General features: G+C 34.7%; 2 protein-coding genes across 6 annotated transcripts in view; one reads left to right on the forward strand and one right to left on the reverse strand.

Annotated features, from left to right (window-relative positions):
• Nuak1 (Nuak family kinase 1) overlaps positions 1-5,947 on the reverse strand; it is a 44,360-nt gene extending 38,413 nt beyond the window's left edge. For all 4 annotated transcript variants that reach the window (XM_028180629.2, XM_028180631.2, XM_028180630.2 and 1 more), the window contains exon 1: positions 5,716-5,947. The gene's annotated coding sequence lies outside the window, so the exon portion shown is untranslated. The remainder of the gene's footprint in view (positions 1-5,715) is intronic.
• A 5,997-nt stretch (positions 5,948-11,944) lies between these two features.
• The window catches only part of LOC114247597 (uncharacterized), a 43,251-nt gene continuing 39,462 nt past the window's right edge, over positions 11,945-15,733 (forward strand). Inside the window, exon 1 of one of the 2 annotated variants that reach the window (XM_028180595.2) lies at positions 11,945-12,357. The gene's annotated coding sequence lies outside the window, so the exon portion shown is untranslated. The remainder of the gene's footprint in view (positions 12,358-15,733) is intronic. The other variant, XM_089736599.1, reaches the window with a different exon arrangement.

Here is a 15,733-nt window from a genome sequence, read left to right on the forward strand (position 1 = left end):
AAATTCAGTTTTTTATAACTCGAAGTTGTTTTTTTCAATCCCTCTTCGCTTATAATTATATAACATAGCTTAGCAAAAGAACAATAGCCTTGTGTGTAATTCAGCTAGAATTAAAATGTTACCGGACTTTGTATTTATGCATAGGTACTTTGCGGCACTTAAAAGCTATACTATACACTAAAAAGCTTAATAATATAGGCGGCGATTTGTCTATGTTCCATTAACGCAAACAAGTAAAATGACGCAGTTTTGAGAGAATATTTTTGTCGTAAAAGTTTATAATTTGGCAGAGTCTAGAACACGGTATCGTTGTAAGAAACAAAAATAGAATATAATTCCATGATACTGACTCAACACTGCATTTTGTCTTAAATCATACGAGCGTGGAACATATTGGATTCTTGGTATTAAAGCGAGAGTTATGATCGATACATGCTGCGTACGATCCCCTGTCAGCCGGTTGCTTTTATATAATCTATGGGTAGGCCGGTGCAGTGTTATACGTATTATAGTTAACCACACACGTCCTATTGGATCCTCCCGATCCACTCTCCCTATACAGAGATCTTAGATACTCCAAGCACCAGTTATCATTATTGTCGAACTCGTCGAATGAGACAATTCGACAGGCAACCCAGTCTCCAGACACAGCCCACTAAGTTTCCCAACGAATCTTCACAATGGGTCGCATTCATGTGTCTTCACAGTTGGTAGATTCTGTGGAGCACTGCTCTTGCTTGGCAAGTCCTCCCAGGTTGAGCCTCGTGAGCTTATATACCAGACCGCCCGTAGATGGAATAGCCCCATATACCAGCGATTGGATAGGGAAAAAAGTTTTACCATGTAAATTATGGCGATATACATAATTATAACACTGATACACACTTTATTTCGCAGATATGAATTGTTTTCGCGAAATTACACAACTACATGAATTTACCACGTATCACGTCACTATTTGTCATGTATCTTACATGAAGAAATCAAATCTAAAGGTATGCGCGCTTACGGTATGTTCGAGCTACTCCTAAAACTCCTACATTAAATGCCATAATATATATTTTTTGTCTCTTTCAGACAATTTGGTTATAATCCTTGAAATAAAAACTTGCCACAATTACAAATATTATATTGAAACTTACACAAGGTTAATCCTACAAATCAAACTTAAACAATCAACTGCAATTATTCAGCGATTGTTCAAGTTAATAACAAGTCCATTTATGGTGTCTTTTAAACAGTCTTATTTCTATACATTCAAACATTATTATTTACAAATTTGCAATACGTGGATATGATTTCCTCAATCTAAATTTAATAATTTCAGACATAAAGTTATCCTTATGTACATTACCTTGTAAAGTTTTTGGTTTGGTTCATTTACAAATCAAATAGCCTGGGTGGATGGATGGATGGATAAATTATTTTAGGTGTTAGGTTAAAAAAAATATATACATAGTTTATGTGTCCGTATAAAATATAGTACAAAATGATTACTGACAACTGGAGAAGTGTTTATATTAGACGAAGGGGGGTTTATAACCAGGGTTAGCTGGCATATTTAATTGTATGTGGAACAATATAATATATTAGTTGATATCTCACCGTCTTCTGTCTGTACTAGAAATTTAATATACATACTTATGTTTACTCGCAACACTACGAAAACAAACTGAAAAATTGAGGTTTTTGGGAGTGAGTTTTTGTGAATTATCTCATTTTTTTAATTTTAATTTCGTGTATAAAACTCTTAACTTTATTGGTTTATTAACTTTTTGGCGTCTATGAAAGTGCACAAAAGTGGAAAGATAGATGGTGCAGAGTTGGACTTCTCAAGTTCTGCCAAAACCACTACTCATTTTTCAGTAAATTTGTTACTGGGACTTTATTGTATGTTTTTTTAAATGATCAAAATATCAATTACAATTTATCAAAAACAATCAAGCTCTTGTTTTATTGTTTATTTTACGATTTTGACAGTTTAAACTGCTTACAGAATTAAAATGTAGTATTTTTTTCGGTTTTCGCGAGTCGCAGATATAATTAAAACTACGCTTACTATTTTGACCTCAGTCCGTGAACTACGAAAACTGTAAGTAATAGTTTTTGAAACGTATATATTAACGTACTTATTTATATCTAACACGTATATCGGATAATTTGATATTCATTGTAAATATACGAAATTCCGAATCCAGTTTTTTCAATCCAATTGACAAGCCTTAATTCCACCCGTAAACATTTTATTGAATGCGTTGCGACGTTTACAAAATGTGATAAACAAATACCTACTTTGATATTGAAACAAACATTGGAATCATGTCGTATTGCGCGTACTGTCAATCTTATGAGAGAAGACAGTATTGTATTGGATGTAAGCCAGATTTAAGAAATTTCTTTATGTTGCCCGCGATTCGCTTGAAACGTTTTATACCATTCGATCTAGGGAGTATAACTAACAACACACACAGATGAGTCGTCTATTATCAAAGGTGGCAATCTGTGCATTTGGACAAAAAAATGTTATTGATATGGCAATACAGATTGATTTGAATATAATCGTCTCCTTCAAAGAATACGGTTCAAAACCTGCATTAAATAAAGTATTAACTTAACCTGTTATTTATCTAAGATGTCGTTCAGAAGAGTTTTGTGACTAACAATGGAATACAAAGTCAATAATTCGCTTTTCTGATTTACCAATAATTGTCCAAAAGTCACATTGCCGGCTTTGATAATAGTCGACTCAGATAGCACAAGAGTCTTACGCTTTAAGCTCGCAGTCTAACTTTTTTTAATATTTACATATTTTTTTTGTTCTCAAGATCTTTTTTTTTCTTACGAGCTCCTGGCCCGCCTGTTGTTAAGTGGTTACCAGAGCCCAAGACAATAACGTAAATGCCGCCACCCTCCTTGAGATATGAGTTCAACTCTCAGTATTATAGTATAGTCAATCACTCGTATTAATCTTGAAACATATTTGTAAAATGATTAAATCGTACACAAAGCTGTACATTTGAAATATGTAATTGTAAGTATTCCAAAGATTTTTTATTATATGATAGTATCTGTATTAAAAAATATTGTTTAGATACGAATATGCCTAGGTTCGAATCCCACGGACAAGCACAAAATTTTCACAGGAAGTGCGTACCTAGGATATGTTCACGAATAAAGGGATAATCGTGTAATAAAGATTAAGCCTGTAGCTGTAGCTATCGAAAAAAGTAATTTAAAAAACCCTGGATCACTTACTTAGAAAAACATACAAGTTTTGAGTCTTCTTTATCTCCTCCCTTATCATGGATACAGAGTTAATCGAATTTGCATAATTACTGGTGGTTTTTATGTTTCTCATTTGACTAATGGAATTGAATAATTTTCAGTAATTTTGTACATTCTTCTATCCTGTTTTTTTTTCTATGCAACTGTTTGTTTATCATCAAATACTCTTCTGTTTTATATATAAATGTGCTTGCATAGTTTCTTCATAAGATCATTCTGATATTAAAAATAGTTACCTAACACAAAAACCAGTTTTTATTTTATTATATAAATAACATAAATTAAATTTTATTAAGTAAGTATGTAAGTAATGCTGTCTGGTTTATGAATTAAAACATTACTCTGAACATTTTCCACAAAGAAGAAAGCTGTGTAAACAATTTCATTTTAGCCATCTATTTTAGTTCAACGACTTTAGAAAATCACCAAATAAATAGCTGTAAGAGTGAATCATTGTAACATATAGTTCTTATTTTAATAAAAAATATTTTTGTAGATAACATATCCAGTGGTAGATTCTGCAAAGCACTGCTCTTGCTAAGGCTGGTGTTAGCAAATACTCTCAGGTTGAGCCCGTGAGCTCACATACCAGTCTGGAATATAGCTGGGATAGCCCACTAGGCTACCAGTGAATAGGTAGGGAAAAAAAATATATTTTTTAGACCAAAATTGATGAAGATTTTATTTAGATATTAGATACAAAATCTAGTTTTTTCCTTTTTCGCTGTTCATGTGTTCATCAAAGATAAAGTTATTGTTTGTCTGGTACCACGGCAAGAAACCACCAAAATAAAATCAACCCAATGTAAATGACAACTTCATATGCAGTACTATATGATCATTAGCTGAGTGGTATCAACCTAGAATAGCATCATTTCTATTTCTTGTCGTGGGTGTTATGAAAGGTGACTAAGAGATTCACCAGATAACAGATAGTATTTTTTTAATACAATATTGATGCAGTGCAATTAAATTTAGCAGTGATGGTAAAAACTGAAGAAAATACTACAATTATCTTTTGTACAGGCTCTGTTCTCATCAAAGATCCTTTGCCCTAAATTGTGATTGATGAAACTCCACAAAGGTATGGGATATTGATCTCCTTAAAATTCATATAATTCCATCTTACTCATTATTACACAAATTATAAATACATATTGCAATTTTGACTTTGTACTTTCCCATTAGTTTATGAATGTGTGTTACACATGTTAGGTTGGTTACTTAGAAACATTATTTCGACTCCTGGTTTGAACCAAGTCCTAGACCACCTATGTTTGACTAAATGAACAAATGTGTTAATTGTGTTAAGACAGAATATGTTACATTATATAGTTTTATATAAGGTACTTAAATTAAGGATTACTAGTTTTAAAACCCACGAAATCTAGATGTGTATTTAACTTTACAAACCAAAACCATTTTCAGAACAATTCAACTTGACACAATATTACATTTAGTTGCATGTAATGTTTATCTACTGAGAAAAACAGCAGACCTACTTTCAGATTTATTTTAGTGCTCTAAATATACTCCTATTCTTTGAGTACATAACATGAATATTCTCTGGAGGGACTCAGTAAATTTGTGATTTTACAATATTCTGTATTTAGATAAATTTACCATGATACATTGAAATAATATTTTTTATTGTGTTAATTTAATTGACTAAGAAAAATATTTGTTTTTCTTCTTATTTTTTCTTTATAAATTAAAATCATCATTTTATTCATTAATTTATTATTCAAGTAATCCATGAGAAATTTTAATGTGAAAATTTATAACATTTAGTCTGAACTCAGAACTGAACTTATTAACTCGTTGATTAATATAGATTCTGAAATAAAATGTAATACTTAAGCTATAAATTGATTTAAAAAATTCTTGTATTACTTCAAACAGGTAAATTTAGGAATTTAATCGTAGTTATGTAGTTTTCCTTTGTTTTAAGCTATGTACCAGTGGAAAAAGGTCATGTGTGGGTAAGAGACACCTTAATGTTTATCATTACAGTTTGCTGACCTATTTTATATATTGTTTTCATTATTTCTAATTAAATTTGAAGCATAGTGCGCCCGTATTTAGAGGTGGTGGTAACACCGCCGGATGAATCATAATTCAGCAGTTTACAGCACTGGGCATTGCCTGCTGATGTCATACAGGCACCCGAGATATCGAAGCTACGTATTGTGGAATACTTATAACACTGACTCGGTACACTAAGAATAATTTCTGATATATGAAAATAACATATGCCTCTATAATAAAGTTCCCGGACACCACACCAACAACCACGTTCATAAGTTGACGTTCTTATGTAATATTTTATGCGATACTATATTTCCCGAAACCTTCTTCTGACATAAAATAGATTTGTTCACATAAAAACACTTAAAAATGCAATGATTTCTGCGTAGGAGGCATAAATACCTTTATTTTATGTGTAATCCAATATCCAGAAGAAAGTCGCTGTCTTATTTACACACAAGTTCACTGTCATTCATGTATAATAACACTTCATCACAATGCAGCACTACACAAATTTGCACTTAAAATTATATTTTTGTGTGAAAATATCACAAAATGCGCCATTTTCGCAATATAACCGAAGGACAGCAGTCACAGCAGTCAGCACTCGCTGCCATCTTTTTTGTCAAATGTCTAAAAACTAAATATAGCGCTTGGAACGAACTCTGGTGTTATTTTTAGAAAATACGAGACTTTCACTTTAGAACTACTAACGACATCTTTTTTTCATCTTTTTATATTCATAAACTCTTCATAGATGGCGCACACAAATAATATAGTGGTAGCTCAACAGGTGACGCTAGCATAGAACTTGAAAAAAAACGAAAGGGAGATAAATAATAGTTTAAAAAAACAAAAAAACACGCTTTAAATAAAATTCAACTAAAAAATAGAAAATAAATTTAAATTGAAAATAGTGTAAAAATAAATTTATTTTATTTAGTTATATTTAGTTAATTTTCTTGTATAAAATTTTTTTTCAGCTAAGAATTTGTTCGAGCTTTGGAATAATAAAAAATCGACGCAAGGTCTGGTGAGAACGGTGGATGACGCAAAACTTCCATCCCTCGCTCTTGCAGTGTTTAGACCTCTGTTGTGCCGCATGTCGTCTAGCGTTGTTAGGTATGTAGGAGCGATTACATAAATCTGGCCGGAGATTCATGAGCTTCTCCATGGTTGTATCCAGTTCCTCAGAAAATACATGGACAGTAAGTAATGCTGGTGCCATATGTGATGAATTATACCGGAACTAGATCCCAATAACTTAATTTATGTCCATACATAAATTAAATAGCCAGTCGGTATTGTAAAACAGCAAGTTTATAGATAGGTAAAAAAACCCATAGGTACCTAATTGCATTTTCGCGAGCATTAAATACGATGCAAAATTAATTTTCCGATTTATTTCATAATCCACGAGAACTGTGGAAATACGAAACCTCAAAAGTCATAAAACTGATAAAATAAACGCGATGTTTAAGCGTAAAAGTATTTAGAATCATGTAACCTCTTTGTTTGGGTAAGTGAAACTGAAGCCGGAGATCGTGTCCGCAATCGGACAAAAGCCGAAATCCGGGTGACGTCAATTTCTTGAACTACATCCTTTTACTTTTGGTTCATTTCGTAATATACAAACACTGATATTTACTCTAAATAAAGTTTCATGAGTTTAATTTAGCTGTCGAACAATAGGTCCACTGAGTTTTTATTATTTTAAGAAAAACGTGCTTATTCACGAACAGCTTCAGCGTTCGTCATTCCGTTAAGAAATAGCATCGTTGAAAAAAAAAAGTTTTTTTTTTAAATCATCTAGCAATAAAAAAAAAATCTTAATTACTAGCAGAAAGTGTTTTGAGCTCCTACGGGCAAATAGGAACCACCGACCTGTGTGTTTCGATCGCAAAGCGTTCAATGATCTCATGAGTTGTTGTTGAAAGATGGATCTACGGTTTCACTACTACTCTATTCTTTTCTATAGCTAATTTTTCTCTTCCATTTTCTTCTATCAGCCGTCATCTCAACACTCACTCCTCCCTATCATATCATCATTCACACACTCCATCCATGTCTTCTTCGGTGGACCACATCCCCCTCTACCTTGCACTACCATTTCCTTACATCTCCTAGTAACATGCATCTTCTCTCTAAGCATCACATGTCCATACCACGCTAACCGTCCACTCTTTCATTTGTTAATTGTGGTTCCACTACTACATGCTACACATACTACATTATATAATAAAATAGTAAATTGTATTATAATAAAATTGAGATATTTTTTTTGTGCGGGGCGACATTACGCATTGTCTATGGATTCCGGTAAGCGCTTTATACACTGGTAAAATGTTAAATGTGGCCTCATCTACAACATCAACATCAATAATCAAAACTTTAATAAATTAATGTTAATTTCTTATTACACATAGGTTATTTTTGAATTATCTTGTAATAAATTGTATAAGTGATACCTACGTATGCCTTAATTGGAATTGTAACTTTTCACATTTGTTCTCTATGTCCTCGTGGGTCATGCGGCCTGTTTCTCGTAGGAAAACTTTTTTCTAGTTTCATCATTGAAAAAGAACGTGACGCGCGATATCAAAGCGTGGCAGCACTAAATGCAGAGCATTAAAACAAATCCCACATCAATCCTTATGCTGGTAACGACTATTAATGTAAGGTTCAAAAGTATTACAGCTACATGAGCATGCATCACAACTTACAACTTCCCTATTCCTGGCCTACACATCATCGTGCGCTGTCAATACTCAATACGTAACATAGAAATTTACGTTTTCCGTAAACTACTATTGGTTTGTGTAGCGTGCGAGACGTGTTCTAAAACTCGAAACAATATTATTGTAAAACAGACGACACATAAATTACACTTTAAACATAGCACATTCAATGGGCTCAGTACACACGGAACAAGATCCAGCGCCCAAAGGTAATTTACAAAGACACTGACTCCGACCAGTATTCGAAAGCGGACCCTGCGGTACAATAGTCAATTTAATAAGCCATTAAACCAACCAGATGAACCGTTTAATAGTGTCTCTACGCTAACGTCTATATCTAATATTTTTAATTAACACTAATACATTTTTAAAGAGTTAAGGTATTTTTTTACAAGAGGTTCCCTACCCTACATGAGTTCGTTTTTTTTATTTAATATTTTGATTTGTTTATTTGTTTTCAATGTATTATGTAATCAGATAATTAATATATAGGTAGCTTTAAATAAATGATCTAAAATTACAAAGGAAAGTGTAGTACCATGGAAAATACAGTAAAAATTCACCCGTATATTTTCTATCAAGCAAACAGATTCCATGATATGCCTCGTGAAGTTAACTATCGATACATATAAATTAATTTGTAAGACTGTCAAGACAGAAGATCAAGCATACAAAATAGTCATACAACATAGTGCGGATACAGTATAATATTGTCTTCAGGACGCTGATGGGGCTGCCACCATAGTGTAATCCGTCAGCGTTGTCTGCGGACGCTCATATATGTAGACGGTTTTTCGGCTATTGCACGCAAGTGAGTAGCGTCCCTGATGGCGTCCGTGCGCGGCGGCTCCAATAGCAACTTAGAATATCAAGTTGAGCCTATTAGCTCACCTACCCATCCGGCTGTAGCTGGAATAGTCTCGGCTACCAGCGAACAGGTAGGGGAAAAAAGCACCTTAGGTTTTGCACTTAGAGGATGGAGCTGGACCGTTCGATAATGTAGCACAGGACCGGATCCAACTGGACCGTTCGATAATGTAGCACAGGACCGGATCCAAAACGAAATTTAGGCTACAATAGTGACCAGAATTTATATGTGTATGTGGGTTTTCATAATTATTTGTTTTAATTGATGATATTTAAATGGTAATTTTAATAATATTTCAATGATTCTGTGTACACATATGGACTGTTTTCTGAAACAAATGATTTTAATTAAATTAATTGAATTAACATACAATATTATTATAAAAGTACAAAAACATAGAATTCACTGTGTATTTGCCTGTCAAATTAAATGAAGGCTAAAATAAAGAAATAAATTCTAGAAACTCACAAAGATATTCATTTTCGAATTCTCAATAAACATATAGTAGTGGTGCAGAGAGCAGTGTTGTTTGCGTGTGTGTTTAGAAGACGGTCGTTGTGTGAGGAGCGGTGAAAGTGCTTGCGTAATTATGCAGCTGCAACTTCACACTTTGGACCACATCGATATGTGGTACACGACCTTAGCAAATTATATCGAGAAGTTTTTTTTTTATTAAGGAAGGATTACTGGTGGCCCATCAGCATTTTCAGCTTCACAAGGACAGGTGGGCTAGCAAAGGCTCAACCAGGTGGGGTGGGATTTGCTAACAGCTGCCCGAGCACCTCCGAAACAGACCTAACAGTTCAAGGTCAGCTGCTTCGCGAATCCATCTACTACCGGATCGGAAACGTGACCCAGTGAGAAGATCCGGCAAGAAATTCAGTGGGCTAGGTTGCACGTCGAACTCTTTGCCGAGTTCGACGAGTACAGTTACCGGGGTCCCTAAGCCTGCTCCTAGTGTTAGAGCTGAAGGCGTCTATTACAAGAATTATTGCATCTGATGGATCCGTAAGGACGTGATATTGAGAAGTGTGAAATAATGACTGTCAAGCAATTTTTGTCAAAGAAGTATTTTCCGTGTTAAATTAAAACAAATATAAGATCTATTTTATATTCTATCTATCTATTCCTATTCTATATGTAATCGTGAAACCAAGACTGGTTGTATGAAACTTCATCCAAAGCACATGTAACTAACTATACAACCAAGCTAAATAATATTTATTGCTCACCTTTGAGAAAGTCTTTTAGTGCTTTTACTTTCATTTGAACTAATGTACGGTAGATCCTTAGTCTTATTTTAAATCTAAATTTAATTTATAGAGTTATAATAATTTTTGATTATTAAAAAATATTGTATAACTAAGCCAATACGTGCCAATCATTGTGGGACAGACAGAACGTTTGCTTGAAATTATTTCATGAATTACAGACGAGTGAGTAATGGTTAGTGTCGTTCGTGCATTAGTAGGGGTGATCCAATGCCATGGGTACCTACAACCAAACTGTTAAAACTTTTTTTCAGATATAGTTTACGATAGTCATGCATACTATTAATCAATGGGTTCTTTCGACGGTTTTCACGTTTAATGAGTTCCTGATATTTTGTGGGTGTTGCAAGAGTCTTGACCACGGGTAGACTGAAGGTTGCGGGTAACCTGTTAGGAGCCAACGAATCTGTTCACCGTTTTTGGTGCTACCACTGGAACTCGATGACTCACCCCGACAACACTCGACAGTTTTGAGAACGTTTTGTTTTTTTATAAACTAATACTGTATACTTAACGATAGTTACGTCGATTTCACGTCTTAAGTCAGGCTTATGCTATTGAGCTTGGCGTTATTGAACTCTCTCAGATTATTCTGGCAAAAGATACCAGGAGGAATTCATACGGAAATACTATAGAAATGATGCGGTGACCGATGCACTCGAATAAACTAAGCGTAGAACTCACACCGTCACTGCAAGTTAAAAGGGCATGCGCCCAAGCTGTGCCTTGCCGGCAGATATTCTGAAATCACGCATAAATAGCCCAAAGTTGAAAATCGTATTTCATATTTGTACCGGGTCTATGCCCTACGGCGTCGTGTCAATGTTTACGGTTTCACTGAAATAATAAAATCCACATAGCGGTTTAAAATTAATTAAAATCTCAAAAAGTCACTCAAGCGAATTCGTAAAAATAAATTGTTGTCACTGTAAACTAAGTAAGATAAAAAAATTATTTAAAAAAATAAAATACAGTTTTCCAAATTTTAGTGAGTTATATTAGTGAGTTATATTATAGAGCGAAAGGAACTACTCATAGGCAATGTCGAATCTGCTATTATAGATTTCCGCGAAGCCTCGGCAAGAGTTCAACTGCTCTGCCGTAGGGATTATAATGACTACCTTAACTCAATCTGTCAGGATATTGAAGATCATACGCAGAAGTTTCAAGCCCGAGACATATTTTTGAAAATCAAAAGTATCACGAGAGAGTTTAAAGCAAAAACATGGGCTATAGAGACTGAGGAGGGCAAGCTATTGAAATAGACGAGGTAACGGAGAGGCAGCAATCGTACTGCGAAATATTGTATGCCGTTCCTGCAGGACAGGATGGAGAATCCTGAGTGCTAGAAGTAAACTGCCTGCGATTCGTTGGTGCGGCGGGTCGTCCATAGTATTCGTAGCATACGTCGCCAGCACCATATCTCAAAAGCCTCGATTCTTTGCCTATCTGCGGCATTGAATGAATAAAAAATATATGAAATTAAATAAGTCTCCACTTTCTTCGGTAATTCCATATGGGGACAGAAGTTGCTTCTTTAAGAATGAACTCTGGAACCTAGATTTAAAAATTGAGTAGCTAATAATTTCGTTAAAAACTTATTAACTAAATTTAAAATTATTCCTTTCTTTTTGGTAAACATTCTATATAAATGTATAACAGTGCTTTTGTGGAATGCAGACTTGTCGATATTAGTGAATGTAATTACAATTAAAAAAACGTTAACGTAATAGTTACGAATGCCAGTTATGTCTAAGTTTACGTCCGCGGTTACGGCTAGGAACAAGCGCGGAAAGCGGAAGTAACGCCGTCTGCTTTAACTTAATGCCTCTCATTTAATACTTAGCAAAAACTATTCCGCTATAAACAATATCATCGACAAGAACACTGATGTAACAGGCTCGTTCGGAGTCGGTTACTTTTCTCTTTAGTTTCTCTGTACGGTCGCCCGCGCAGTCGTCAACGCGTATTGAGGCGCGCCGCACGCTCAAACCTTCTATATGATTCTACGGCCACATAAAATTTCGGTGTGAAACGAATGCTCGAACGACGAGCATTGTGCCTGTGCAACTGATACTACGGTAGAAAGTTAAAACGAGTTGTCTGGGTGAACAATCGTTTGTGGCGGCCCATTCGAACAACGTCGACTTTCGTGTGAAACTGTGAGGTTTGTTATATTCATTCAACTTAAATTTTATGGAAAGCAGCTAGCAGATAGAACTAAGAAACTATTCATATACATGAAACTATCGTCAGGAAATTATTTACGCATACCATTTTAAGACTGGGGCTTTAGTACTGGTAAATTCAAAACTCAAGCTCGTCCTGAGGGTTCTCTTTTTCCGTATATTTTAACAAATAATCTTAAGGACCTTTCAACGTATCTTTAATGAAACATGCTTATCTATATAGTGTATTTTATTTTAAATCTCAATCAGTTTTCATAAAAGTCTTATACATGTAATTTTCTTCATTCTTCTTCTGGCAATGTCATCTCTCATTCCTCCTGTTTTTCGGCTTCCTCCAAATAGGTTGAAATCTTTCTACCTAGATGTGTAGTGGCCTTTTTAGTCACCACAATATTTATACTGGCCAGTACAGCTAAACCATTACCATAATCATAACCTATTTAGCGACCTTACATAACATTTGTTTTTAACGATATAATCACACTTTAACTGAATGACAGAAAGATATTACACAGCTCTAAACCGTTGACTCTATTAATTTGAAAAAAGGAAACATATTATTTTAATACCAAAATAAAGGTGCACCAAGGACGGTTTTAATTTAAAATTAGTGATTAATTATATTAATTGTAGAAATGCTCTATATTGTTACGCTATGCAATTATTATATCTATGTAGATATCCTTCGTATTAAAATATTTTCGAATTTCAACATCGTTGAATCCGCGGGTATTCCTAGAATTAATACGTACATTCTAATATATTAAAATATTAGCGTCGATATCGATCGTATGAATTAACGGCATAAAAACGCTCTGAGTTATTTCATAAAACACAATATGAGAATTTAAAATGCGTGTTAGACATTCATACAGTGCAATAATTGTGATTTTTATTGTTTAGACTTGAAAACAATGAGTTTACTAAATTACGAAATTATAATAATAAAGATAACATTTCAAACAATGGAATTTTTTTGACTTCCGTCATAAATATACTTAAAGTAATTATTACGCTCGGTTTAATCATATAATTTTTTCTAACGTGTGTAATACTTTTTTCTTTTGAGATTTGAATATTGTACTGCCTTTTAATCTTATTCTTGATCTTTTGAGTGAATAAGGTCACGGGCCCACCTGGTGTTTAGTACTTACCGAAGCTCATAGATATAGACAACATTGAGTTCTATGTCTCAATTCGATAACACAACGGCTGCCCCACCATTTAAACCGGAACGCATTACGGCTTCGCAACAGAAATAATGAGGGTGGTGCTTGCTACTTAGCCGTGCGAGTTGTCAAAACGTCCTACCACCGTATTAAATCTTAATCAATGAATTTATTGAATTGAATTGCATGAATATTGTATGAATCATTTTAGAAAATCATGTAAATATATAAGTTATCTCTGTTATTGTAAAATTCGTGTTATATAAGGTAAATTGCACTAAATTTCGCTTCTTTTTACCGTGTTTGTCACTGAATGTAAGATACATAAGACGATGTTCTCTTTAACTTGTTTGGCCAAGGTCGAGGTTCCTGAAATTAACAATTAATCACCTTTTTTTTTATTGCTTAGATGTGTGGACGAGCTCACAGCCCACCTGGTGTTAAGTGGTTACTGGAGCCCATAGACATCTACAACGTAAATGCGCCACACACCTTGAGATATAGTTCTAAAGTCTCAGTATAGTCACAACGGCTGCCCCACCCTTCAAACCGAAACGCATTACTGCTTCACGGCAGAAATAGGCGGGGCGGTGGTATCTACCCGTGCGGACTCACAAAAGGTCTTACCACCAGTAATGAACCTTCTAGAGAGGAATAGTATATTGTTCTATCTGTGTCTGTAGTACTTCGACAATTTTTGCTGTATAGTGTCAGTCTATAATACTCCATCATCTCTTCTCATGGATATTACGACTAGTGTAGTATTCACTTGAAAATGAACGCTAATCTACATTTGCTGGTAGAGCGTATTTTGAGCCATACGGGCATGTATAATATAAAAAGTATAATAACTTAGGTAGGTATAATATATTTACACATATTAGTTATAGCGCTGTTTTTCTTCTTACCTAAAGCAAAAGGGAAATCTTCCATAAGTGCTTGTTGAATACGTCTTGAATGATTGTCATAATGAATTTACTCTTTATACCTACACACCCACATGCTCCCAATTACTGGCATTTTGTCTTTGTCTACACTGTAACTCGAGTAGGTGGAAGAACCGCGCGATTAATGCGTCTGGCTTTTTTATTAACGAATGAGATAACCAGCATCGTCTTTACTCGAGTCGCAGAAATGTTACCGCTCTTGCTGTCCAATAGCTACTAATAAAGTAAATTGGAAAAAAAACATTCCCTATCCTGCGGACAGAATGGAAAGCAGTCGACGTCGCCCCAAACACGTCAATTCGGATGCTCTCGATCCACTAACGGTGCTTTTAGGTACCTCAAGCACCGGTCATCGTTCCGCCGTCCGTCCGCAACTCGTCGCTTGCGACGGAGGGTTCGACGAGTAAATTAACCCACAGACACAGCCCACTGAGTTTCTCGCCGGATTTTGTCAGTGCTCTTGCTAGGGTTCGTGTTAGCAACATCGTCAGGTCTTAGCCCCGTGAGCTCTCCTACTAGTTTTTGGTTACGCTGAAATAGCCTGTCAAGGCTATCAGCTTAGGTAGGAAAAAAAAGCAAATAAATCGTAGCTAATACTAATACTGTTATATCAATGTCGATTTCATGAACTTTGATATTTTGTTTCGTTATACCTATTTGTTCTTCGGCGAACTGCGCACTGATGTTTGACTCAAAATTGCTGAATGATTAAATGCGGCTGACTGTTGTGATAACAATTGCGTATTTAATTAAAACTACTTTTACCGATAAGTCGACCGTAAAATTGTAAATTCGAAAGATCGAAAAAAAGTAAAATTAAATTAATAAACGCAAAGTTAAACCGTAGAAGAAATTTGAATTACGTTTTCGACTCGCAAAAAACAAAGAAAGTAGTAAATCGTATCTATTATTTTAAGCTTCGAAACACCTGGAGTGATTTCGATAAAATATCAGGAAATCTTCAGATTGCCCTAGCCAGTGATGATGAGAAGTTTGCGATCAGATAAAAATGAAATCTAAGATCGGCCAACAAAGCGGTCCGCAAGTTTGACTGCTGTAATATAAATAAAAATCATAGTTTGTATGTACATATGTTTGTCCTGTAGGTATGTGTTCGCAAATCTTTCAATCTATTTGAAAAAACCAAGTACCGTCGTTATTGGCATTAGGAAGGCTTGTCATAGTACTATGGCTTGTCATACGATAGGTAGCGCTCAAATAGTTTCAAGAAATAGATT

Source organism: Bombyx mandarina, chromosome 22 (assembly GCF_030267445.1).
Source record: "Bombyx mandarina strain Sakado chromosome 22, ASM3026744v2".
NCBI lineage: Eukaryota > Metazoa > Arthropoda > Insecta > Lepidoptera > Bombycidae > Bombyx > Bombyx mandarina.